Source organism: Lissotriton vulgaris, chromosome 11 (assembly GCF_964263255.1).
Source record: "Lissotriton vulgaris chromosome 11, aLisVul1.2, whole genome shotgun sequence".
Classification (NCBI taxonomy): domain Eukaryota; kingdom Metazoa; phylum Chordata; class Amphibia; order Caudata; family Salamandridae; genus Lissotriton; species Lissotriton vulgaris.
The window spans coordinates 818282615-818310239 of NC_141699.1; positions in this window are offsets into that span (position 1 = coordinate 818282615).

Consider the following 27625-nt stretch of genomic DNA (forward strand, 5'->3'; position numbering starts at 1 on the left):
AGGTACAAAGGATAATCTAGAGCTCAGATTGAGCATAAAATATTGTAGCTGGAAAGTTAAGGTATGAAAAGATAAAGATGGAGATTTGAATGCCAGAGAATTTAGGTCTAGCTGGAGATATGAGATAAGAAACACATTGACGAATGACCAACAGCATAAAATTAATTATGTTTCTTATAGACAGATACTTCACATGGACCGAGATAAGGGCAGTTAAATCCCAGCTTGGTTGCGCAAGATGGAAAATCCCAAACAAGATATATGCATTAGGGACATCCATAAAATGATGAATATACCCAAAAGGACATCAATGATGTGCTTAGGTATTAGGTATTATCTGACCAAGATATAGTAAATATTGGAGATATGGGTGCTTAGTTGGCTTACGCCTAACTGTCTAGTCAAGTTAAGTTAAGACTATCTTTATTCCAGTCAGTCAGTCAAAACACTTTATTCTATTACTTAAAATCATAAAAGACGGTATAAAAACATTTCATATCATATATATACAATCAGTCAATAATTACAATCATTATGCCATATACAATGAGGTCCCATGATAACAATTTTTTTTTAAAGCAGATAAAAATCAGATATAACCTTTGGATAAAAATTATAAAAGAGCAAAAAACAATCCTTCACAGCAATTATATAGAACACATCATAAGACTAAAAAACGTTAAAACCAGATTGTTTAAAAACATATCCACAGCATAACAACAACTTCTACTATAAGGTGCGTTAACTTAGTAAAGAACTCTCTCCACTGATGTTATCCCTTCATCGATTTCTTACTTATTATCAACATTTTAAGGAAACAGCTGACACCAAAACAAATATCAGGACTACCTAACATCTGGAGATACGTTAAGGCATCCCTAAATTTCTTGAAAGCGAGTGGTTTCAAAATATGGTTAAGACAGTGTTGGGAAAAACAGAAAAAACATTTACAAAAAACATGAAATGCAACAAAGATTGCTCAGCCGACTCGAAGCAAGGATATGCCAGTAGGCTACTGTCCAAAACATTCGCCCCACCAGAGAAACACAAAAGACGCCACACAGTGCCTACCCTAAATCTCAAAAGAAAAGACCTCTCCCACTGAGAGAGCAAAGAAAGATAAAAGGCCAGTTCTCCAGTTGATAGCAAAATATAATATTTACAAATATAGAGTGTTTACTAAAAACTTCCACCGTTCTTTCGGAAAATCTACACTCATCGTGGTGGGACATTACTAGCCATGTTTACTTGTAGAGGCTGAGTGGTAAACATTTTGAGGAGACAAATATCAGTAAAAGACCTCCAGACATAATTCAACCAGGGGATTAAGAGACGCTTGTTTAGACTGAGGCAGTCCAAAATATTTTTTTATTAAAACTAGTTCCAGTATTAGACCACACACTCACCTACAAAGGAGCTGGGCCATTCTGTCTGTAACATATTTCTGTTTTCTTCCTCCTGAATAGGGGAAGCATTATGATATCCCCATACCCCTGCTCCATAAACAGCTGTCAGGACACACTGCAGATTAGAAATCTTGGGGCATATTATCAAGACAGGCAAAAAAATTATCACCGTTTTAGCGGCAGAAAACTGCCGCTAAAATGGCGATAATGGTCTTGATAATATGCTCTATGGAATTCCAATTGAAGCCCATGTTAAATGTGAAGGACATCTATCATGGGATTCAATTGGAATTCCATAGAGCATATTATGAAAACCATTATCCCTGTTTTAGGGGCAGTTGTCTGCCGTTAAAACGGCGATAATTTTATCGCCTGTCTTGATAATATGCCCCCCTGATTTAAGTTGAGATAAGGCTCCAGCCTTCTCTCAGAAGAAGATTGAAAAGGGACCCAGCCACCCTATCTAGTTTCATCCACGCTGCATTAACCTGGGGTTGCCAGAAATTGGAGGAGTCAAAGGCGGCACCCGGGTAACTGAAATTTTGCAGAGAGCTCAAAGAATGATTTTGCAGCTTTAGGGAGGACAGATTTCTTCTGCCAGGTCCACAAGCCATTGTGTGTGATTTTCCATAGTTAGCATGTCTATGCTACCTATAAATGAAACAAAGGTCTCTACCAGGCTACGCAGGCTATTTCCTAGTCATTAAAACACCATCATCAGCATATAATAACTCAGGGACGGATACTTAGTTCATTGGCTAGACGTAAGTTAAAACAAGCAGCTAAGGAATGCCCCAGTGTAAGAAACTGTAAAGGGCTAGTAGAGGGGGCTAAACAAAAGAAAGTGCTTGCCAAACATCGCATAATAAAGGGTAAAAACACTTAGAACCATGAAGTTAGGGATGTACCTGTTCCAGTTGAGGACCTAGGCTCATCAGGTGATACAAATCCCTGGGAAAGAATAGATTCCCTCTTGGACAAGCCTTCTAGCTCCCAAGAACGAAATGATTCTCTTAGTAGTAATACCACTGTGCAAACCAACGCACATCAAACCTTAACCTCTTGGCTGCTAATGACAAGGGTAACTCGTCATGGACTTTCCATTGATTTCAATGGAAATTAAATAAGATCCGTAATAATGCCTTAGCAGCCAAGAGGTTAATGCGCTCTCCCAACGCTGAAAGGGATATCCCCATTACTGATCATATTGAACATATCCTGAAGTCCCTTATGCTACCAGTAGTTGAAAGGCTAAAAGATTTATCAGCAAGATTAGATCGCTTTGAGCAGGGAACCTTGGATAACTTTTTCTCTGTAAAAGCTCTAATCAAACTACACTCTAAAAACAGTCCTCCAACAGTTGTCGTGAATCAAAACCCAACAGCTGCTCCAGGGGAAACGGGCAAAGGTGCCCCACCAAACCGAGAGGGCACCTTGGTGACCCCCAAAGGAGCTATTCCATTAGCAAGCACTGCACTTACAAGTAAAGTCCCACTGTCAACCACAAAATCTAAAAAGGCCAGTAACCCATTGGACCAACCTCTGACTAAAGGAGATAAGGGGACCAGCAATAGAGCATGTACCCAAACTCTAAACAGTAAGCAGAATAGCAGCAGCTTAGAGAGGCAGAGTAGCGATACACCCCCAAAACCCGACCAAGCTCATAGTAGGGTAAGCAATCCTCGCCAAATCAACCTGCCCCCAGCCTGTATGCCCTATGTAGTCGCATTGGTAGGAGTCCCATGCCTAAAACAGGGGAAGACGGAATCTTATAGTGAGCTCAAGAACAAAACCACATTCTGGCTACAACAATAGACCCCTCCCGAGGGATTTAGATGGCCAGATTATCTTTGTTAGACGAGTTAGCTGGGTGGGAAGAAGGACCAAGGACACCCAAGGGGACTGTATCCTGGCCAATTTTAAGGACATCAGGGTGGCAAGGTTTATTTGCAGCCAGCAGAATACCCATGGCGAAGGAGGAATTCGTACTCATGATTTAGGCTATTTTTACCCGCAGCCACTAAGCTGGTGCCAGAGATGGGGCCAAGAAAACCAGCAGTGGGTTGGGCGGGAAGGTGATTATGATCATGGTTTCCCTCCAAACCCTGCCTTTGGCAGAGGTACTTACTCCTGCAGAAACAACTTTGGGTATTGACGCAGAGACCGTTCACCCTTGAACCCCCCCAAACCCTACCTGATCACAGTAGGCTAAATGGGAGTAGGTTTTTACCCAGTAAGGCTCCTCCAAAACATGCTTTTCCGTCACCTCCTATGCCAATTGATTCCAGAGGCGAATCACCTACACCAAATACTACCCAGGGCACGGAGGCGGTCGACAGGTCGATGCTGAGGATTATTAGTTGGAATGTAGCTGGCATTTCAAGGAAGGTAGAACTCCCCGATTGGAATACTTTGGTGGAGTCTTATATCATCTGCATCTTCCAGGAAACTTGGAGTCTGGAACCACACCATAAGGTTGCCTACCAGACCTATTTCTTACCTGCAACATTGCCATTGTCAGGGAGGGGACGGCCCTCGGGGGGGGGCTCCTCATATGGGTGAACATTTCCTTGGGCTGTAGCATCACACAAAAATACAGCAGCTCGCCAGACATCCTTAAGATCACATTGAGAGGTTCAGAGGGAGGGAGGAAACTCGACATATATAATATATACGCCAGTGGTACTAGAGGTTGCTCTGTGTCCCCCACAGTAGCCTTGCTTGACAAAGCTCTTGGTGGTTGCAGTGAGGGAACTCAAGTATTGGTTGCGGGGGATTTCAATTGTACATTTGAACCCCTTGCGGCAGAGGACATCTTAGATGTGGCGGAGGATGATTGCAGGAGGGGCATACCAGCATTAGCAATCCCACCCATTAAAAAATGGACACAGAGGGCAATTCAGCTAAATGCCATGACTCTTGAGTTCGGCTTAAGTGCATTAAATGGTAGAACAGCCTCAGACCCTTTGGGCGCTCATCCTTACAATAGGGTGAATCACACATCAAGGATTGATTATATTCTCCTATATAAAACCTATGGCAATTTATTCAGGATATGGTAATCATACCTACTATAGATAGTGACCACAATTTGCTGTATTTAACTTTAAAGCATTTGTGGCCAAGACAAAATAGCGTAGCCCCACCATGCAAGGTAAAGTCCACTCATAAAGTTTATCCATCTAACTGTGGACGGCGCCTCAAGTGAGCTAAAATTGCCCTAGACGAAGCAAACGTCCAGGCGATAGATACCCTATTGACAAACTCGCTAGGCGAGATGGAGGTGTCCATCTTAGAGAACTCTGATCCCTCCAGTGTCACGACGTTGTTTCAGGAAACTACAACTTCCGTAGGGAATTTATTTATGGTACAAAACCGAGGGGTTAGGGCAACAGGACACCAGAGGCCAAAGGTGAATCAGGGTTGGTATACACCAATTTGCAGACAGAAGAAGTCCGCTTTAATAAAAGCTGTTAAGGCAAGGGCTCAATCCCTAATCCAGCAAGCCAGGAGAGAATATAACTTGGCGATACTAAATGCCAAAAAAGAGTGGGAGGACATGTATTGGCAATCCTTAAGAGAGGCCAGTGCAGGGCGAAATGCAGGCCGCTTCTGGAGCACTATAAGGGCAAGGAATAGGCCTGATAGTGATCTTATCACTTGTAATATTACAGGGCAGGCTTGGTTTGATCATTTCTCCACCCTGTATTCCTGTCAGCCAGGAGCTCTCGCTACTGCCGCTCCCTGCAGCCCCCTAGCTCCCTTTGGAGAAAATACTATATTTCCATTCACTGTTAAGGAGGTTGAATATGCGATAAGCTGCATTGTGCCCCAAAAGGCAGCCGGCCCCGACGGCATTCCCGGGGACCTGCTCCGTTCAAATCTGTCGAAGTGGGGGAAGTTTATTCACACCTTACTCCTTTCTATTGATAAAGGCGCTGCTATCCCAGAATCCTGGAAGGGAGCTGAGGTCGTCCCAATTTATAAAAAGGGCCAGAGGGATGACCCCTGTAATTTTCGCCCAATAAGTTTACTAGACTCTACCCAGAAGGTTGTGGGAAAAGTGGTATTAGAGATAATACTCCAATGGGCTAAAGAAAATGAGATTCTCTCTGATTACCAAGCAGGTTTCAGGGCTGGCACCGGCATAATAGAACAGGCTTTTAGGCTGTTGCTATTTTATTGGAAGGTGGTTGTTCAAGGCAAAGGCAGTCTTTATCTTGCATTTATCGACTTAAAGACTGCCTTTGATCTTGTACCTAGAGGGCGCCTGTGGGGGGTGTTGTCAGACATGGGGATCCCCCCTAATATCCTGTCTATTCTGGTGAGGCTACATGAAGGTAACTTTGCGCAAGTGAGGTGGGGCACAGAGGGGCAGAAAACCAACAGAATACTGGTGGGGAGAGGGGTCCGCCAGGGGTGCGTCATTGCCCCAACCCTTTTCTCGCTATATGTGAACGGGGTTGTTAAACATCTGCTTGAAAAACCATCTGACGCACCATCATTGGCGGGGGAGCGAATCCCTACCCTCTTATTCGCCGATTATACGCTCCTAATATCCAAGACCCCGGTGGGCCTTCAAGGCCTCCTAGACAACTTCCATGCTTTTTGCACTGAACGTGGCCTTGTAATAAATACAGACAAGACCAAGTATCTGTTGTTAAATCCCCCAAAAAAACCTGGGCGACCCCCTGTATTAAATCACATATCCCTGGAGAGGGTCACCGTATTTGATTATTTAGTCATTCGTATCACGGATACCATGCAGTGGACCCCCCACCTTTCAAAAATGCTGCTAAGCCATAAGAGGGTTATGGGGACGCTCCTTAAAGAGCAACGCTCCTCTACGTCCAGACCAGTTGCCCCTGTTATTGATATTTATAAGGCTAAGGGTGTCAGTGCTGCCCTGTACGGCGCTGAGCTCTGGGGTTCTTCTAATATTGACCTGTTGACAAGATCCGAGAATAGGTTTTTAAAGGCCATTATGACACTCCCGCAGAGTAGACCAATGAAACCTCTGCTGCTCGACCTAGGCTGTCAACCCATTAGTGAGCTGGCAAAACTTCGGCCGTTGCTCCTATGGGCTAGGCTGTGGCGAGTCCCAGAACTTACTAAATATGCCAAGGGGCTTGCAGAGGTAATGTCAATGGCGGGTTGGCATCAAATAAAAAGGCTTAAGGACGTTAAATCTCTTCTCGGCAAGATAGGACTTAGCGAAGCCTGGGCTGGTAGCTCATCACCGCCGAAAGCCACCCTAAAGAACCTCTATTGGAAATGGGTTGCTATCAGAACCTGTACTGACCCAACACTTGGCAGGCTAACGGAAGAGTTCCTAAAACATAAGGATATACCATCCTGTGAACTCTACCTAGATGTTGTATGGAAACCCTATGACAGGGCCTTGTACTTTAGGCTCAGGGTTGGGTCTCTTCCAGTGCGTGCACTAACGGCCCACTGGAAGCCCCCGTCCCAAACAATACCTTTTTGCCCCTTTTGCACAACTAGTATAGAGACTGTTTAACACACCCTGTTTGTTTGTCCGGCATATGTACTCCCCAGACAAAGGTGGCTCAAACCCATTTGTCGGGCTATGGGCACTAGGCATTCAATCGAAACACTTTGCATTTTAATGTCAGATACCAGGACACTATTTGTCTGTGGTTTATCCAAGTTCTTATCGTGGACATGGTCCATTAGAGCAAAAAGGCTTTTGTTAATTGTTTAATCTGTTTTTAAAGGTCAAGCTAATTTTAATTCTCAACATTTTTAATTATGCTTTTCCATTTCGCTATTAATATGTTTTTAAAATGTGTGGTCCCAATTGTCAATTATAGTCTGTTTCTTGTGCAAATGTTTTTTATATTACTGTGATGCCTTTATGATAAGATCTTATCGAAATAAAGCCTTTGAGGATACTTAGTTCATTTATATAGACGATTAAGAGCAGAGGTGCCAGAATGCACCCCTGATGCTCCCCACTAGCTAGGGGAAGATATCAGAGGTTTCTCCCTATCGACCATAGTGCACCCTAGCCCCTAAATTCTTGTGTAAGGACTGCAAGAAAATTATAAGTGGAACTTCCAGTCTAAGTCTATCAAGATCATCCATAGCTTGGCCCTATTCACGTAATGGAAAGCAGAAGATAAGTCTATAAAGGCCAGAGACAGCGATCAGCACCTGGCAATGGAATAGTTACTCTCATCAAGTGCAAGTTCAGCCACTGCTCCACTGTACCTAGCCCTGGGCAGAAGCATTACTGACATGTGGCAAGATGTTATTTTCACTGGCCCAAATCTGCAAATGATTAATTATTTCCCCCCTGCGATCTTCACTGAGCTGTCAATGAGGGATATTGGCATATAACATTTGGGGGACCCTTACTCCCCTTTTTTAGGTTTTGCCTGCAAGTGCGCACGTAGTGCGCATGCGCTAAAAAACCTTATGAGTCTTATGTGGGATCGATGACCCGCCCCCGGCTCCCATTGGCTAGCTCCATAAATGGAAGCTAGCCATTGGGAGCCGGATCTGTCCGTCAAGGCTGGACCAGATTCGGGGGCGTTCCCGCGTTTTTTTCCCTGGGCGTGGGTCCGTTCGTCCGACCCCCCCCTCCCGCTCTCCGTGTGCCCGTGCCCGTTCCCGCCCCTGCCCCCCCTCCCCGTGTGCCCGTTCCCGCCCCTGCCCCCCCCTCCCTGTGTGCCCGTTTGACTCTCTTTTGGTTTGGAGTGAGTGTGTTTAGTCGTTCCTAGAGGATTAACTCTGTTTATTCATTCCTTGATGCAGCCAGCACATGCAGTAGTGAAAACTTCTCGTCAGCATCTTCTCCTGTGCTCTGTTTCAGCTCGCGAGGCAGAGGAGAGCAGTGACACCGCCGGTTTCAGGGTTGCGGTGGAAGGAACGTGATTGTCTCTGGAAGGTGCCAATGGAAGTCTCCGCCCGGCTGCACTGCAGCCAGTGAGCGGGCACTGCTGCTGGCGGGGCGGGCGCTTGGTCGTAGATACACCTTGCCTCTGCCCGAGGGGGCTGTTCCTTCCATGTGTACCAGGGTGGCACGGCAACCTTTTTGGGGCACTGCCTGCGATAGGGTGGAGGTGTGAGGAGTCAAAACCATCCAAGAAGCCATGGACGCTCCGGAGAGAAAGTGCGATGCCGAGGAGGCGTTGATGGGCGGTAAACCTGGAGCGCGGCACTTTTCATAAACATGTGCCAAGCGGCTGCTTGGAAGATGGGTTTAAACGCTGTCTTCGCCCTTCTGTTTAAATGTAGAACATGACGGACCGCGTGGTGGTCACTCGGGCTACAAATATACTGTAATCTAATCCGCGCGGAAGTGCAGCAACGCTTTACATGTAAAAAACAGGCTCGGAACGCTGAGTATGCACTGGGCACTCCCACTGGCCATGCACTCAGCTCAATGACAGTGAACCTAACTAAGATATGCAAACATGCAAGAGCCGTAACGTCACTGAAGTGCACACGCCATAAACTCACCTCTGGCAACCGCAGCATGGTTTGCAGTTCCGGAGAGTGCGTCTGTAACAACACACAGCACTTTACTGATGGACTAGCAAAGCCACGTGATACGAGTACACATTTGAGTGTCATGCAATGACAGCTAGAATGTCATTACAATTTTGTCTGGCACGTATAATTGACTGGATTTGTTGCACCAAACCAGGCTTGAAAGTAGTATGCTCGGCGTTCCATCGCGCACACAGGCTGCCCAAATTGAATCAATACTTGTTGTGTAGTTTGGCACACACACACATGGGCATTCGTGCACTTGTTAGAGGCGATTAATTCGCATAGTTAACTTTCATATGTCAGGATTTTTTGGGAATGCGTCAGCCAGAGGCTTTCAGCGAGCCAGTGTTACACAACACGTGAATAAAAAGTAAATCATAGATCATAAAACAATATTTTACACTAAATCGAAGTCCCTTGTTCTTATTAAGGGGTGTAGTGTGTGAGCAGTAAAGGTTCATCCTATCTGGGGGTTATGGGAAGAGACATGGACGTGTGCCTTGTGGGGTGTTGTGCAGTTCGGTGCGAGGTCCGGTAGAAGTGCCCAGAATATTCTGCAGATGCCACAGAAAGACACGTGATATAAATAAATAAATCTGTATTTGTAAAGTGCGAACTACTCAACCTTATGGGTCTCAAGGCGCTGTTGTGGAAATTAAGTGTGCTATTGCCCATAGTCACATGGTGCAGAGCTTAGCTGCCGCCGGCGCCGGGGATCAAACTGTGAACCCTGTGCTCCGAAGTCAGCTGCCCTGGCCGCTACACCACACCTCTCCACATATAAAGAGGTGCAAAGGCTAAAAAACAGGGACATTTCAATGGATCAAAATTGTTTCTGTGTCAATGTTAGAGCTGTCAGCCTTAGGGTGATTCCCCTCCAATGTTTCGTCTTCCTCCTCCATTTTTTCTATTTTTTTTAACTGTCAAGTATATTTCAGACGGTTCCCTCAATCCATTCGAACCATCCGGCTAGTCGTGTGTCTTTTACTCCATTAAACAGATCCGGCCTGAGCCGGATGGTTCGAACGGATTGAGGGAACCGTCTGAAATATACTTGACAATTGACATTGGGACTATGGCTGCTTCCTCATTCTCTATGATCCTTTTTAGGTTTTGCCTGCAAGTGCGCATTCGCAAAAAAACCTTATGAGTATAATGTGGGATCGATGACCCGCCCCCGGCTCCCATTGGCTAGCTCCATAAATGGAGGCTAGCCATTGGAAGCCGGATCTGTCCGTCAAGGCCGGACCAGATTCGGGGGCGTTCCCGCATTTTCTTCCCTGGGCGTGGTTGTACTTCGCTGTCGTAGCTGAGCCCACAAGAAGGGAGCGCTGTGCTAAGGTGTACTTGTTCGGCCGCCGGAAGAAGTCCAGGTGAGTGTTTTTTTTTATTCTTGCCTTCCCGCCCCCCCTCCCGCTGTCCGTGTGTCCGTTCCGCCCCCCTCCCCGTGTGCCCGTTCCCGCCCCCCTCCCCTTTCACTCTCCGTTGCTTGTCTTTTTTTTTTTACGTAAAACATAATTTGGCTTAGGCAGAAGACCTCCGTTTTCGCGTGCGTGTCTGGAATGGGTGAAGAGCTAGGTCCGACCTTCCGGGACACGAACCTGTGAATGCAGGCAGCATACTCACATACCCTCTGCAGCTGCAGGCCAGCAACCAGACCTGCAGGCCGGTGCACTGTATTTGCCTCAGACAAGTCAACCGGAGCCTGGAGCACTCTGCGGGGACAGCGGCACTGGGAGGAGAAGCCTTGCACTAGAGGACTGAACCGAAATGTTACTTGCATTCTGGTGCTTGTCGTGTTTGTGTCCATTCAAATATAGGAACAAATATATGGCGATGAGGCAAGTTTACGCCCCAAATCAAGTGCACTGCAGAAAAGTGCCAACTCTGCTCCAATTTTCCAAAAGTAATCCATCATTTTTTCACCTTTACAAATTACTCCATAATTTCAAATATACTTCGTTTTTCAATCCTCTTTATCCACTTTCTAGATCAGGCTCTACATGAGGAGTTTCTTATGGCAATTTCCCATGCTTCTTATGTATAAACTGTGCCCATCCAGGTCTCTAGCTTAAACAAGACAGATGCCAGGGTTCGTTGCAAGCAGTGTTTATTTCTATCCCAATGCATTTCGGGCGGGATACGCCCTTCGTCAGGGGACACTGCTGCTGCAATTACAATGGCTCCATTCTAACGGTTCTTGACTGTAATTTATTCAAATATAGGACCACAAATACCAGAATGCAAATCGGAAAGGTGTGCCAGCAAAGGTTCTTACGTCTGATCCAGCTGCAATACCTTCGGGTCGAGTTCACGCTATATAAACACTGCAACAAAAAAGTGTGATATCACTAGTGAAGGCAGGTGTGCTGTTACTGGTGCAGACAGGACGTGCGGTCCCCGACTATGTTACCTTTTGGCTACGCTTTCACTAATGCGGCCAGATGAGCTGCACTGCTGCAGCGTATGTTGTCACTCGTGGAAACCGAATATGCTTTTATCGGCACAGGCAGTGCGCAAACAGGCAGTTATCACTGGCGTTGGAGGACTGGGGTGTTAATGGCCCAGACAGTACTCAGCTACTCCATAAACTTTCCCACTACCTCTCCTTCCCCTTCCAATGTGCTCTTGGGATCCAGACGGGTCTTTGGAGGCGATCTTGGGCACTGACAGCAGTGATGCCGTGGTATTTTTTGTTTTAAACTGCTTCAATACCTTCGGGTCGAGTTCACGCTATATAAAAACTGCAACAAAAAAAGTGTGACGTAACTAGTGCAGGCAGCCCCCTGCCCTGAACCATAAAAAACTGCCCCCTACCTCCGTGAAGTACTCTGACTCTGCTCCCTACCCTCCCTTGGCGCCTAAAACTGTCCCCTGCCATGCACCCTACAAAGCCTCGACTTAGTAAACTGTCCCTTCTCGGTGTGCTTCGAGGCCGTAAAATGTAAGCCTAGGCACAAATGTAAGCCTAGGCACAAATGGATGGTTGGATTTGTGGGGTAAAGTTTTATTTAATGTGATTTTATGTAGCGCGAACTTTACCCGAAAGTGTCAGAGCGCTTTACATAAGAACCAGTTGCCAAACCTAAGGACTTTGATTTACATGCGTTAAGTAAAAGATACAAACAGGAAAACAATTGAAATGTACTAGATGTAGTCACACAAAGAAGAAACTGTTGATTCTCGTTATATTTCTATATACATATGGAAGGGATATGAATAGATGTACTGCAAGAGTCACATAGGAATGTTAGAGTAGAAAGGTCTACTGCATATACTAGTGAATACAGTCATCTCTATATACAGACATCTCTATATACAGAAAAAATGAGTTATATTTAGAGGGGGCGGAGTGGGACGCAGTGGGTGGATAGATGCATAATGGATGGATGTATGGCTGGATGCATGGATGGGTTGTTGGTTGGATGGGTTGGTGGATTGCATAAATTGTTGAGGGATTGGCTGTATAGATGCATCTATCCATCCACCCATCCATGCATCTATCCATACACCCATCCATACACCCATCCATGCATGCACCCATCCATGCATCCACCAACTCATCCATGCAAGCATTACAACAACAGCCCGCAGCTCTCCTTCGTCTCTCCTCGCCCCCCTTCCCTGAGCCAGCAGCTCTCCTTCGTCTCTCCTCGCCCCCCCTTCCCTGAGCCCGCAGCTCTCCTTAGTCTCTCCTTGCCCCCCCTTCCCTGTGCCCTGCTATTGTAAATGACAATGCCATGTATTTATGTTAAAAAAAACATAAATAAAAATAATGTCAAGAGCAATGCCAATAGCTCTAACTTTAACAAAGGCAAAACCATTGATTGTAAATGCTTGTTTTAAATTGGGATAATTATTGAAAGGGTCCAGGATTTCGGGATCCTACTACACAGAGAATTAATAAACAAGTATGTGAGTGGGGGACCCCAGACATCTAAATTACACTTAAGTAATTCCATGGGGACCCCATCAGGCTCCAGGCTTTACAACGAGAACTCTGTCCAACAGCCTCAACCACTTCTTGAAGGGAAATTTGGTAGGGAAGGGAATTTTCAAACTGCGCAAGTAACCTATCCTTGCAAAGCGTATCCGCAGACAGCTGGTAAATGGAGGTAAAGTGCTTAACCACCTCGAAACCCGAAATGTTACAGACTACGGATTGGTTGAGAGGAGTGTCTTGCTGTCAAAACCTGTTGCCCATATCCCAAAATACTTACTGTGATTCTGGGCGGCTGCTAATTCCAATTTTTGCCAATCTACTTTTATTCAGAAAGTTCTTTCTGTCCTTAACAGACCATTTATAGACCCTCCTAGCCTCCCAGACATCCCCTTCATCTCTTGGGTGCCCTGACAAAGCCTTCCTCAGACGGAGGTTAGCCACTGAACAGTTCGCATCGAACCAATGTGGGTGGTCTGTGGCAGGACAATAGGGTTTCAGCAAGTGATTCTTAAACTAGGAGCATAGGAGTTGGTAACAGGAGGATAAAACTTTCCCGGAATCCACGGTTAAGCACCCCATAAACACCAGCTGATGGGCTTTAAGAAGAAGACCAAATGTAGAGCCAGGATCTCTCAGGTGACATCACTTTAATTTTGGGTAATCTCAGGACATACTGAAGGCAGTTTATCCCTACCCAAGGGGAAGACCCCTGCCATTGACAATGCATTATGATCCCCCCATTGGACTTCAATGATAAAACTGTTAGAGCACCACTGCAGGAAGTGTCTTGGAGTGCATATGTAATCAATATTGTATTTCCGACCCCCTCTCCCTCTTGGGTGGATTTACTTGCCCCTTCACCCTGATAATAATTGATTACATCTACAAGACCATGTAAGACTACAAATGTTCTCAATTCTCATCCTCTATTATCCAGGAGTACTCCGACTGCACCTGTGGTACCCAACTCTTCAGGTGGAGCCCTGAGTTTGGGATTAAAATCACCACAAACCAAGAACCGAGGTTGGTGTGTGGTGCCAGACCCAAATGATTTCAGGCTCATAATAAAATCTCCTCAAATAAAGAGCTAAAAGAATAAGTAAAATCGTTGTTATATAAGTTAACCAGGTGAAAATAAAAAGAGTCCTGGTTGTCCTTAATACACAGAGCCTGATATGAAGGGCTATTCGAGTAAATAACTAATACTTCTACCCTGAGATTTAGTTTGACTCATATTGAGAGACCACCCTTAGCTCTCCCGTGAGAAGAGGGTGTAGCATGGCAAGAGTGAAAGAAAATACCCTGCTTGAAATTGTAGAAATAACCCAGGTTTCCTGCATAACTACAATTATCAATAAAATCCAGACAATCTGGATTTAAGATGTTATCTTTTCACCCTGCCACATTCCAACTCACAAGTGAAAAAAAACTATCCAGACCTTACCGCTCCTACGCAAAACCTCTTCTCTGTGATTAAGCCCCGTAGGTGCATAAGTAATCGCATTTCTGATGGGAGGATGCGACAGTCAGTCGACTTCTGATAAAATATCGAACCGATTCCCAACAGGGACATAAAAACAAACAGTACGGGGAATAGAAGAGGAGACCAATGAGCTAGGTGGTAAAGAAACTGGTCTCACCCCCAAGGGAACTTTAACCCCTTCCCCATCCAATGAATTACATTTCTGGGAGCGTGCATGTACAAAGGTCGGTTTGTAGAAAAACCCAAGAGGGACAAGGACTATAGGCTCCCGGGAATAGATCTGCTTGGATTCTCACCCAGTATAGCCCATGCACAGGCAGGGGTTTAAAGTTAATAATGCAGCAGTCATCTTGAGAAGTAATAGGGTCCGGTCAAACCTACCCAATCCTTCGGGTGAGCAGGATTTCATCACGGAGAGCAAATGAGAAATCCTGGTAACAAGCTAACCAATCCAGAGTCTTGATGAGAAGCTAAGCATATGACCCCTCACAGTGTTTCCGTAAGGGGGGACACAAGCCAAAACCACAACATAGGGACACACAGCTGAGGAAAGGTTGATAATGGTCTGATTTGGAAACAGTTCAGGGGTAACTGCTCTAACCTTGGAGCCCCCTGCCGTAGAAGTGTTCGCTGGTGTAATGAGTGACCGTGGCGGTGGAGGCAGTACCTCTACTAGCACTAACTATTGCTCATTAGAGACGTTTTGTAGTTGAATTGGAGCAGTGGAACTGGATGTGATTGCCTTAGATGAGTTTTGCTGAGGGAGAAATTGGTGTGCAAGAAAGGACCTAAGCTAGGTTTCAATGACCCCCAAGCGGGTTTGAATTAGAGAGAGCTCAATTTGTATCACAGCCTTCAATTTTGTCATGCAATCATTGATAGATAGCTCTTTCCAGGCAGAGTCAAATAAAAGTAAAACATGCCTGTCTCTGAAGACGCCAGAAGCTGAGCCAGTTGGTTCCTTCGAGTTCACGTTGATACATTAACTGCCTGAACGTCTATCTGAGTGGCTGCACTTGGTAGTACACATCGCTGCCCCTTCTTGGATTTTTTGCTTTTGCCTTTGGCAGACTCCTTATGCCCCCCAGAAGGGAAGGTAGTGGGCTTTCGCACTTGCAGCAAATCAGGATTAAATCTAGTACTAGGGGGCTACACAAAAGATCCAGAAATACTTCCTCTATGAGCACTGGGATTTTGCTGACGCTTAGGGACAGTTTCCTCTAACTGAGAGCAATATCTGTGCTTATAACCCTTCCTTTCCTCTCAGCATTCACAAGGTGCACTTCATTGGTGGAGTGGAAGAGGCAGAGCACCAGATGCTTTTCTTTTTACCATGGTTAATGACAATACACATGGCAATATGAAATATCATTTGAAAACCTTGAAAAAGACCAGACCCTCTCCTTGGACTAACTGTTGAAAACAAAAACTTGCAATCCCCTTCCAAGGATGATGACATGAAAAGCAGTTTGAAGCGAGGGCCAATGAAGTAGAGCCTGTGATGAAGTAAAGTAATTGTTGCAGTCCCAGCAGCAAACGTAAGGGGCTCCACGTTCGTCCCTAAATCCTGGGGCCTCATTTATGAAAAGTGACGCATCGCTGCGTGAAAACAGCGATGCGTCACTTTTCACTGCGCACTCCTTGCGACACCAATGATGCGTCATATTTAATGTATGACGCATCATGTCGCAAGGGCTTACAGATACGTCAGTATTTCTGACGCATCTGTAAGCGCAAAAGTGACGCATTGCTGGAGTGTGTCACAAAAGTGACGCAACTCCAGCAATGCGTCCTTTCACATGGGGAAAGCCCCATGTGAAAGGGCTTGCGTCAGTCTTACACCTGCTGTGAGGCAGGCGCAAGATTTTGACGCAACAGCATCCTAAAAGTGACGCAGTGAAATCTCATAGATTTCACTGCGTCACTATTAGGAGGTTTTTTGTGGGGGAACGCCCCCTCTGCATACATTATACCTGACGCAGGTATAATGTGGCTCAGGGGTTTAAAAAGTGACGCATTTACCTAGATGCGTCACTTTTTAAATATGGCGCAACAAGGCGCATTTTGTACGCCGCTGGTGCGTCACAAAAAGTGACGCACCGGCGGCGCAAAACCGACGCAAGGCCTCATAAATAAGGGCCCTGGCTTTTAGGCCGTGAAGGCTAGGTGACAGAGCTCCCAAGGAGGAAGAACCGATGGGTCTATATATGGAAGCATACCTGGATGTGAAGATGATATTTCCAGAAGCAACAGGTAGCGTTTGCCTACAGAGTCAAGGGGGGTGGTCCTGCCATGCCTCTTCTGACACTGACAGGGGCAGTTTGGGCCTACCCTTTGCCTGAGATTTGCTCGGGTGCGGCCAGCATGTGGCCCCTGCTGTGGGAGAACAAGCTGCAATATAAGCACTGTGGGGGTCGTTGGGGCCTCCTCCCCATGGATGCTGGTGCCTCCAGGTGCAGATCGGAGTGTCCTGGGACTTGGAGTCCCTTCAACGTTGTCTCGCACTGCAGGAGAACATGCCACACTATAAGTGCCCGGGGGGGGGGGGGGGGGGGTGAAGGTGCTTCCTTCCTCTGGTTGCAGGCACCTCTTAGCACACAGCAGAGTGTCTTGGGCCTTGGAATCCCTTCAATGAGGTCTAGTCATGCTTTCAAGAAGCAGCATGAGCAGCTGGGTCACTGTGGAAGTTTGTTTGCAAGTCTTGGGGACACACAGGGTCCACTGGGCACCAATTGAGTCAGTTGGGCCATTTTAGCACTGATATCCTGTGGTATGACCAACTTTTGTACTCAAAACTGATACCATGTACACAACATTAAAATTGGAGCCTTGGGTGAAAAATGAAGCCATCCAAGGATTAGGTGTGGAGTTAAACACAGAATTCATATCACTTATACTATTCAATAAATCAATGTCCAATTTGTGCTTGCCTTCAAAATTGAGACTACTTCAGTCTAGTAGCAATACTAAGCATTGAATGTCACAGGTTTACAAATCTGCACAATTTGTTCAGGGTAATTAGACATTTGGAGCTACAGACAGTGGTTGCGAGTTTAAGACTACCTGAGTACAGAATGCTAGCAGAGCTTAGGAACTCTGAGTACTGCTGTCCCATGGGATAGATCTGATCACCCTTTGCTATCTGCCTGGGGAACCTCACTTCTCCTCCCTTGTCTGGGGCAACCCGAGTTCTGGGGGTGCGATGGCTGGTGCCTCTGGTCGACTGTGTTGAGCCCCCCCCCCCCCCCCGATTCGACGCTGGTGTCCTGACATGCCCCAGGACAGATACACCAGATGCACATCTGGAGCTGCTGCTAAAGATGTCTCTGTCACCTCCCTGTGGCAAAGAGTAAACTTGCTGATCATGGATTCTTCCACCACTGGCGCCGAACCTCCCAAGGCAGGCGCTCCGTCTGCTCCCCTCACCCAAGGCTACATGGACAATTTTCTCTAAGAACTACGAACGGAGATCGGCTTTCATAAGATGGAATTAAAATCCTGAATCCACGAAATCGAACCTATGTCAACAGGCTCAGCGTGAGAGTGAACGACATGGAACAAACATTTGACTCCCGGATAGAGGAGCTGGAGTCTCTGGGGCGCAGGATGGTGACCTTGGAAGATCAGCAAATTGACCTCCATTTGAAACACAAAGACATCGGAAATCGCAGCAGGAGGAACAATGTCTGCATCGGGGGCATTCCAAAGGGTATGGGGTCCCGGGATTTATCTCCTCACAGTGGACCTGCTATATTCTATCCAGGGAGATTCAGATGCCTCTCATCTGATGCTGAATAGGGCCCACAGAGTTGTGGGAATGCCAGGGCACCTGGACTCTCATCCCGATATCCTCTCATGAGTGCACTTCAATGTCCAGAAAGAGGCAATCTCCAGGCTGCATGAAAGAAGGCTGTCCTGGTATATAAGTGACATACAATTCATCTGTTCCAGGATAGGGCAATGTCCACTCTGCAATGTCATAGGGACTTCCGCCCCATCACCCACAGGCTTTGGGATCTCAATATCCACTACGAATAGGGCTACCCCTTTGCCATCACCGTCGACTGGGAGAGGAAATGTATATTCATCCATTCACTGAAAGAAGACCAGTACCTTCTAAGCATCTCACCGGCCTCCAGAGGGGAAGCCAATCCTTGCCCAGCTCACCGGTCCACCTGGTTCAACGCCCTTTGTGGACTACAGTGCCCTCCTGAGATGCCTCTAAATGCAGTAGAGATCTCCAATCCTGTGAAGCCAGGAAAGATAATACAACAACTAAAGAGTGACTGCAACTGCGACTGTTAAAGTGATAACTATTAATTTCTTGTGATCTACACAGTGTTCAAAAAAGGAGATAAAGAATTAAAGAAAATAAAGGGAACGGGAAGGAAAAACTCTATTTCTTAAAAGTACCCTCACTCACCCTAGTGGTGACATGCTTCATCATAGGGTTCCCACAGGGGAGACCGAGTATCCCCCCTGTGTGCTACAACGCCTGCAATTGCAGCGGAGCTGGTTTTTTCTGAAGTCAGGATGTGTGTGCTCAAGTGTTGTGAGTGCATGATTTAAAAGATCCCAGTTGTGCCTAATAAAACTTTATTAATGGGCCAGCTGTTCACATTAAAAACAAGTGTGGACTACGTAGTGGTTTTTATTAGAACCACTATGTCCTAGTAACAAAAGGTCGACATGTTTCTGCTGCTTATTGCGTCATTCGGCTCAGCTTTCATCAGGACCATAAGGTGAAATCCCCCGGGGGGTCCGCACACGCTAAGGCGCGTCCGCTCCGTGAGGATATATATGTGAGAAGGTAAAAAATTATTACAAAAATTCACGGTTTTACCTGTATAAAGGGTTCCCAGAGATCACCAGGAGCCAACTCTGTAAATGAACAGATTAGACAAGACAAACATTAATAATGCGCAAGTGTCATGCATTCATTTCATCATACTCTGCCAATTCCTTATGCCATTAAGTTCAGAATTGTTCTCTTTTACAGTGGTTCACTTGCAAATCCGTCTCCATACACCCACAGAGTTCTATACTGTTTGGGCAATACCCTTGTTCACCCTTGCGAATTATCAGGGGGGGTTTCCTTTGGACCAAACTCAGTCCCACTGTGCGCTATGTCAAGACTCAGGTAGTTATTCGCCTGCGTCGTACCTATGGCGCCATGCGTACAACTATGATGATTAAAATTAATGCAACACCCCTCATTAAAACAAACGTCCCTTTGTAGTAGGACGATGGATTCATATACTCAGACTTAAGGAAGCTTTTTGCTGTGGTATACAGTGTTGTAAAATTGCTAAACACTTACAACACACGTAAGTCAAGTGTGCCGCATGGACTTGCAGCGGGGCACAATCTTCACGTCGCGCTCCGTCTGAAAGTTTAAACAAAACCCGGCATGGTTAATAGAGCCGATACAAGCCCTGGCATCCCATAATCACGCGGGGGGCAAAACCGGAACGTTGGTGGACTTACTTAGTGCACAAAGACTCGCCGCCGTAAACCTATTCTTTTTTGCGCTGCAGCTCGAAAGTTGTCTGCCATAGGTATTCCACGGGGTTATGAAGAACGCAGACATCAAGTCACGTATCTGACGTTCTGCGTCTGCGTCAGGTGACCGATGTCACGTGCTCCGCATCCCCGTTTGCGAGCAAACACTAGAGCGCTAACCCTCTGGGAGGTACGCATGGTAGATCTCCTCAGCGCATTCACGGTTTCACTGAAATAGAATAACTTTATTGTTCACCAAACTTCGGCAATATAACCAACCCGCCCTATCAGGCATCTGAATTTAAGCTGTCACTTCACGTGGTAATTTGTTTCTAAATATTGACAAAAATGGCTATTTAGATCCTATTCCTATTTCATTCATTGTACTCACTGGTGCCCATAAACGTCAATGGGAACACTTTGCAAGTGTACAAGATTGACATGTTTTATTCATCAAGTTTCCCACATATCAAACATAGGTGCAATTTTTCTGGCCTCATATCCCACCCGAGTGCCGACCGGCACGGAGGTGCATAAGTGCACACGCTCTTGCATCATAAATAGCGGTGCTCACTGGAATAGCCATGGGCAGATTATCGTCTTAGTACCATCCCCCAAGGGATTTCATCATTCAGGCCTGTCACATGGGTAGAGAGGCGGTAAACCCACCTCTGCTCTTTCTCAAAAAGACTTGTTTCTGTACCATGGTCGAGCTGTTCAATCACAGTCCAATGAATCTCATTTGGGGAGTGTCTTTGTTCCATGAAATGTGTGGTAAGTTTGGTGTTACTCTTACCGCATCTTATGCTACTCCGATGTTCACAAATTCGGAGTTTGATCATCCTTTTTGTCATCCCTATATACCTTAAGCCACAGGGGCAGGTTATCAAATAAACAACATTGTATGTATTGCAATTTGTATGCTTTCGTTGCTGCCATGTCTTTCCTGGCTCAAGGTTGATTGTTTTTGAGTTCGAAGTAAGGGGGCACACACTGCACCCCCCACAGGGATAGTGACCAATAATGGGTGTCAAACCCCAGGCATTCAGTATACCCCTTGTCATTTCCTGCTGTTTTCTTGGACGTGTATGGACAAGGGAGTCCTGAAGCCTCCTGGCTCTTTTGTAAGAGAACAAGGGTTTTTCCCATGCACAATTGTTGGATGTCAAAATACTCCAATGTTTTTTAATGCAGCGACTCCCTATGTTAGATGCTGAGTTGTAGGTCGTAACACATGTTAGAGGTACCTCCTTCCCTGTCTCCTTAGGATGGTCCTCCAAAGGAGCCTCCCGGTGTTGATTGCGTGCCCTTTTGCAACTTTTAGACAGAAGGTGTTTAGGGTAACCCCTCTTGTGCAATTTATTAGTAAGGTCCTTGGCCTGTTCCTTATAATCAGAGACCTCACTACAGTTCCTCCTGATTCGAAGGTACCGACCAAATGGAAGGTTTTCTCTCAATGGCTGAGGATGAAAACTTGGGAAGTGCAAGAGGTTGTTCTTCGCCGTGGGTTTGTGGTAGGTCTTAGATCGTAATTGGTTGCCTACTCGTGTAATTGTTACATCCAGGAACACTATCTTCGTTCTGTCAAATTTAGACATTGAGAGTCTTTATACTTGTATACCCCAAGATGCCACAATTGACGTGGTTGCAGAAACTTTGGAATAAACTAATTGGGAGTATAAGACATCGCGAACGTTTAAAGTAGACTGTGCGACTCTGGCACTGAAACAAATTTTATTTCTATATGAGGACAACATTTATTTACAAGCCACTTGAACATCAATGGGGAGTACATTTGCCCCTAGTGTGGCGGGGTTGTATGTGTACAATTTTGAATGCAATAACATCTTGCCAACCACCAACCCCTACTTTGCAAACATCATTCTATGGCAACAATACATAGATTGTTGTTGATCTGGAAGGGTGATGAGGAGTCAATACGCTCTTTCTTTGTCTGGGTGAACAACCAAGACCCTCACCTTAAACTCACCTATGAATTTGACAGAACCAAGATAGTGTTCCTGGATGTAACAATTACACGAGTAGGCAACCAATTACGATCTAAGACCTACCACAAACCCACGGCGAAGAACAACCTCTTGCACTTCCCAAGTTTTCATCTTCAGCCATTGAGAGAAAACCTTCCATTTGGTCGGTACCTCCGAATCAGGAGGAACTGTAGTGAGGTCTCTGATTATAAGGAACAGGCCAAGGACCTTACTAATAAATTGCACAAGAGGGGTTACCCTAAACACCTTCTGTCTAAAAGTTGCAAAAGGGCACGCAATCAACACCGGGAGGCTCTTTTGGAGGACCATCCTAAGGAGACAGGGAAGGAGGTACCTCTAACATGTGTTACGACCTACAACTCAGCATCTAACATAGGGAGTCGCAGCATTAAAAAACATTGGAGGATTTTGACATCCAACAATTGTGCATGGGAAAAACCCTTGTTCTCTTACAAAAGAGCCAGGAGGCTTAAGGACTCCCTTGTCCATACACGTCCAAGAAAACAGCAGGAAATGACAAGGGGTATACTGAATGCCTGGGGTTAGACACCCATGATTGGTCACTATCCCTGTGGGGGGTGCAGTGTGTGCCCCCTTACTTCGAACTCAAAAACAATCAACCTTGAGCCAAGAAAGACATGGCAGCAACGAAAGCATACGAATTGCAATACATACAATGTCGTTTATTTGATAACCTGTCCCTGTGGCTTAAGGTATATAGGGATGACGAAAAGGATGATCAAACTCCGAATTTGTGAACATCGGAGTAGCATAAGATGTGGTAAGAGTAACACCAAACTTACCACACATTTCATGGAACAAAGACACTCCCCAAATGAGATTCATTGGACTGTGATTGAACAGCTCGACCATGGTACAGAAACACGTCTTTTTGAGAAAGAGCAGAGGTGGGTTTACCGCCTCTCTACCCATGTGACAGGCCTGAATGATGAAATCCCTTGGGGGACGGTACTAAGACGATAATCTGCCCATGGCTATTCCAGTGAGCTCCGCTATTTATTATGCAAGAGCGTGTGCACTCATGCACCTCCGTGCCGGTCGGCACTCGGTGGGATGTGAGGCCAGAAAAATTGCACCTATGTTTGATATGTGGGAAACTTGATGAATAAAACATGTCAATCTTGTACACTTGCAAAGTGTTCCCAATGACGTTCATGGGCACCAGTGAGTACAATGAATGAAATAGGAATAGGATCTAAATAGCCATTTTTGTCACTATTTAGAATCAAATTACCACGTGAAGTGACAGCTTAAATTCAGATGCCTCATAGGGTGGGTTGGTTATATTGCCGAGGTTTGGTGAACAATAAAGTTATTCTATTTCAGTGAAACCGTGAATGCGCTGAGGAGATCTACCATGCGTACCTCCCAGAGGGTTAGCGCTCTAGTGTTTGCTCGCAAACGGGGATGCGGAGCACGTGACATCGGTCACCTGACGCAGACGCAGAACGTCAGATACGTGACTTGATGTCTGCGTACTTCATAACCCTGTGGAATACCTATGGCAGACAACTTTCGGGCTGCAGCGCAAAACAGAATAGGTTTACGGCGGCAAGTCGTTGTGCACTAAGTAAGTCCACCAACGTTCCGGTTTTGCCCCCCGCGTGATTATGGGATGCCGGGGCTTGTATCGGCTCTATTATCCATGCCGGTTTTGTTTAAACTTTCAGACGGAGCGCGATGTGAAGATTGTGCCCCGCTGCGAGTCCCTGCGGCACACTTGGCTTACATGTGTTGAAAGTGTTTGGAAATTTTATCACACTGTATACCACACCAAAAAGCTTCCTTAAGTCTGAGTATATGAATCCATCGTCCTACTACGAAGGGATGTTTGTTTTAATGAGGGGTGTTGCATTAATTTTAATCATCATAGTTGTACGCATGGCGCCATAGGTACGACGCAGGCGGATAACTACCTGAGTCTTGACATAGCGCACAGGGGGACTGAGTTTGGTCCAAAGGAAACCCTCCCTGATAATTCGCAAGGGTGAACAAGGGTATTGCCCAAACAGTATAGAACTCTGTGGGTGTATGGAGACGGGTTTGGAAGTGAACCACAGTAAAAGAGAACAATTCTGAGCCTAATGGCATAAGGAATTGGCAGAGTATGATGAAATGAATGCATGACATTCGCGCATTATTAATGTTTGTCTTGTCTAATCTGTTCATTTACAGAGTTGGCTCCTGGTGATCTCTGGGAGTGCTTTATGCAGGTAAAACCGTGAGTTTTTGTAATAATTTTTTACCTTCTCACATATATATCCTCACGGAGTGGACGCGCCTTAGCGTGCGCGGACCCCCCGGGGGATTTCACCTTATGGTCCTGATGAAAGCTGAGCTGAATGACGCAATAAGCAGCAGAAACATGTCGACCTTTTGTTACTAGGACATAGTGGTTCTAATAAAAACCACTACGTAGTCCACACTTGTTTTTAATGTGAACAGCTGGCCCATTAATAAAGTTTTTTTAGGCACAGCTGGGATCTTTTAAATCTTGCACTCACAACACTTGAGCACACACATCCTGACTTCAGAAAAAACCAGCTCCGCTGCAATTGCAGGCGTTGTAGCACACGGTGGGGACACTCGGTCTCCCTGTGGGAACCCCTTGATGAAGCATGTCACCACTAGGGTGAGTGAGGTTTCTTTTAAGAAATAGAGTTTTTCCTTCCCATTCCCTTTATTTTCTTTAATTGTTTATCTCCTTTTTTAAACACTGTGTAGATCACAAGAAATTGATAGGTATCACTTTAACAGTCGCAGTTGCAGTCACTCTTTAGTTGTTGTATTATAATTGATAGGGGTAGAAGAGTGGCTTCATAACCCTAACTCTCTCGTTGGTTAGATATAAGCCAGGAAAGATATCCACCATCTTTGAAACCTGGATGCTCCTTCTACCTCCCCCGCTTGATAGCAGAAATAGTTTGATCCGACTTGGTTTTCCCAACCTCTGTGCACAGGGGCTACTCGCTTTCTGTGCCACACTGTGCCTGACACCTCTGGCCGACTTGGGCATCTGTTGACAATCTACTCCCTCTGCGGCCCGGGACTTTTGGGTCTGTCTACTGCCGGCCATTTCCTGATTAGGGAATTGGGGGCACTTGCCACTACAAGTCACTTCTTCCGTGCCATCCACATAGACCCCATTACCTCCAGTGGGACCTCATGCTGCATTGCTGGCACCGATGGTCGAGGGCATTGGGAGTCCGTTGGGCTTCACACTTATCCTTGATTTTGACCTGTCCCTCTGAGGCAGACTTTTCAGGAGTTACTTTCTGTGGTCGGTTGGCATTGTCAAGATTCAGTGAGGTGCCTGGGATGGGGACGGCCACTTCTTAAAGCTCATTGTACAGCATGGCCTCTGCCCCCTCGCTCATCTAAATATATATGCCCCATATCAGGCACAAGATGCTTTCCTTCAGACCCTGCTTACGGAGAAGCTGTCTTGAGAGAGTGAATATATAGTGCTGGGAGGGGACTTTAACTTGGCTTGGGACCCCTTTCTAGACCGCATTGCCACCCCCTTCCAGGCAACTGGTGCCATGTTGGCAGCCCTTAAAAGCGACATAGCAGATCTGGCATCTAAATCATCCGGTCCCAGGCAAAGCACTAGAACCCTCAGTACTGCAACTACTGCCCTAAATCCCCAGCTGCAGTGTCATGCAACACATGGGTAGCAATGCCGAGCTTTTACACCCATCACCATGCAGTCAGTCCTGCTGTGGCTCCTACCTCAGAAGGTGTGCTGATCACTGTGAAGAATGGCTAAGATATGGGGCAGATTGTGTGAGCAGCAGTGCCGTTGGAACAGTGGCAACATTTTAAAGCAAACTGCAACTGTCCAAGCTAATTTTCGGATCGGGCTGGGTGGTGGCCCCCATGTACCAGAAACCCCACCAGATACTGTCTTCCTGCTTCCATCTGTCTTCTATTGAGTCCAGTTCACACAGAGTGCAGTGCGTACTTCAAGCATCATAAATGGCGTCTAAGCAGTGACATGGCCGCCCGTAGTTCACCATGTACGGGGATCATTAATCGCTCAAAGACAGGGGACTTGACAGAGCGCCAGCCCATGACTGTGTTTGCAGTCAGTTCTGCACTGGATATTGACAACATCAATACGAAGGATTCAAAGTGAAAATTTTGAAAATATTAGTGTACTGACAATAAAAGGTGAGAGCTCTCCCTCTCACTTCTAAGCAAAAATATCCTATACAAATGTTCCTCATGCTAACGCATCATGTGAAATGATACAGCGCATGAGATATCTGTGATGTGATTGCCACTCAGACACTTCACAATATTATTTAGTTATCTTTGGTACATTGAAGTCTGTCAGTGTGCCCTGCATAGTATACGTTAGTGACATTTTGCTGTTTCAGGGTAACTTTTATGTGTGTCAGAGCCTTTCATCGAGGGCCAAGGGTCACACAGAGTTTACTCGGCTTAACCATGGGGGTTGAGGTATTTTACTCTTGATGTCCCAGGGCCCGACCTACTATGAATCCTGAGCAACTGGCCCAAGTACTTCTGAACTTGACTCTCAGTGATAGACGTGAACAAGCAGTCTAGGGCATCCTCAGGGGGAAGTGTGGCAACAGATTAATGAAGACGGCTCATAACTTAAAAAGCAGGCAGCAGCAATAAATTAATACCTAGTCAAATACTAATTTTATAATCAAAAGAAGCATTTTATTTCTAATTCTACTCATTCAAAGGAAGGTTATGGCAGTCACAGACACCAACACAATTCCCCCTTGATTTTCGGGATCTAGCATTTCATTGGCAAGTTCCTGTCCCACCGGTTCCTCACAATGTGGTTGGGGTTATTCCCCATTCACTAGTGCCTGCATTCATGGAATGCTCAGTAGCAGGCCTTATCTCAAGAGTCCACTCTGACTTTGTGAATAAAAACAAAAGTGTATTAGTGCTGCAGCACTTTCAGAAGCAAGTGCCCCAGTGTCCGGAAGACCTGTAACAAGCCATACCACTCCGGCAGGGAGGAAGTGTGCAGCATCTTTGAGGGTGCTCCATCTACGAGCACTCTCAACAGCACCGGTGCTGCTCAGGTTAGTCGGCTGCATGCACACTTAGTGGTAGCACTTGGCAAGCGCAGGCTCTCTCCTTAGCCTATTCAGTCATGCTTCGGCAGGGATCAAAGGTGTTCCCGTGCTCTCATAGGGGTGGGAGTGATTTTTATGCTCCAGGTTTTGATCCTACTCAGGTGACTATGCTTCTACAGCATTCTTACTTGGTCCATGGGGCCAGGTCAGTTACAGTTCTCATGTCACTGCTTCTCCTAGTTGACGGACTCCTGCCCGATCCACACAGCACAATTATTCCTGGCAGCCTCTCCTGCCATACAGCATTGCTGCACCACTACCACGTAAGTCTTCGGACGTTACTGCACTGTAGCCCCTCCTGGCGTATGGGGCCATCACTACTGTGTCACTCAGACGTCATTCCTGATTCCAACGCAGTCTTTTCCACGACAGCCCCAAAGGGTTGCTGAAACGGTGCTGCACAAGCTACCATCCTTACCGCACAGCAATCTTTTTACATGGCTATCTTCATGGCGGCCTTCACCTGGCATACGGGGTCGCTGACTTGCTCCTGCACACTCGCAATGACCCAATGGGTGCACCACCGATCTCCTCACACCTGGAGTCCACTCGTCAGGGCTACCCACTGGACCTCACTCCCTCCAATGCTCTTCTCTACCTCAGAGGGCACACTGGTC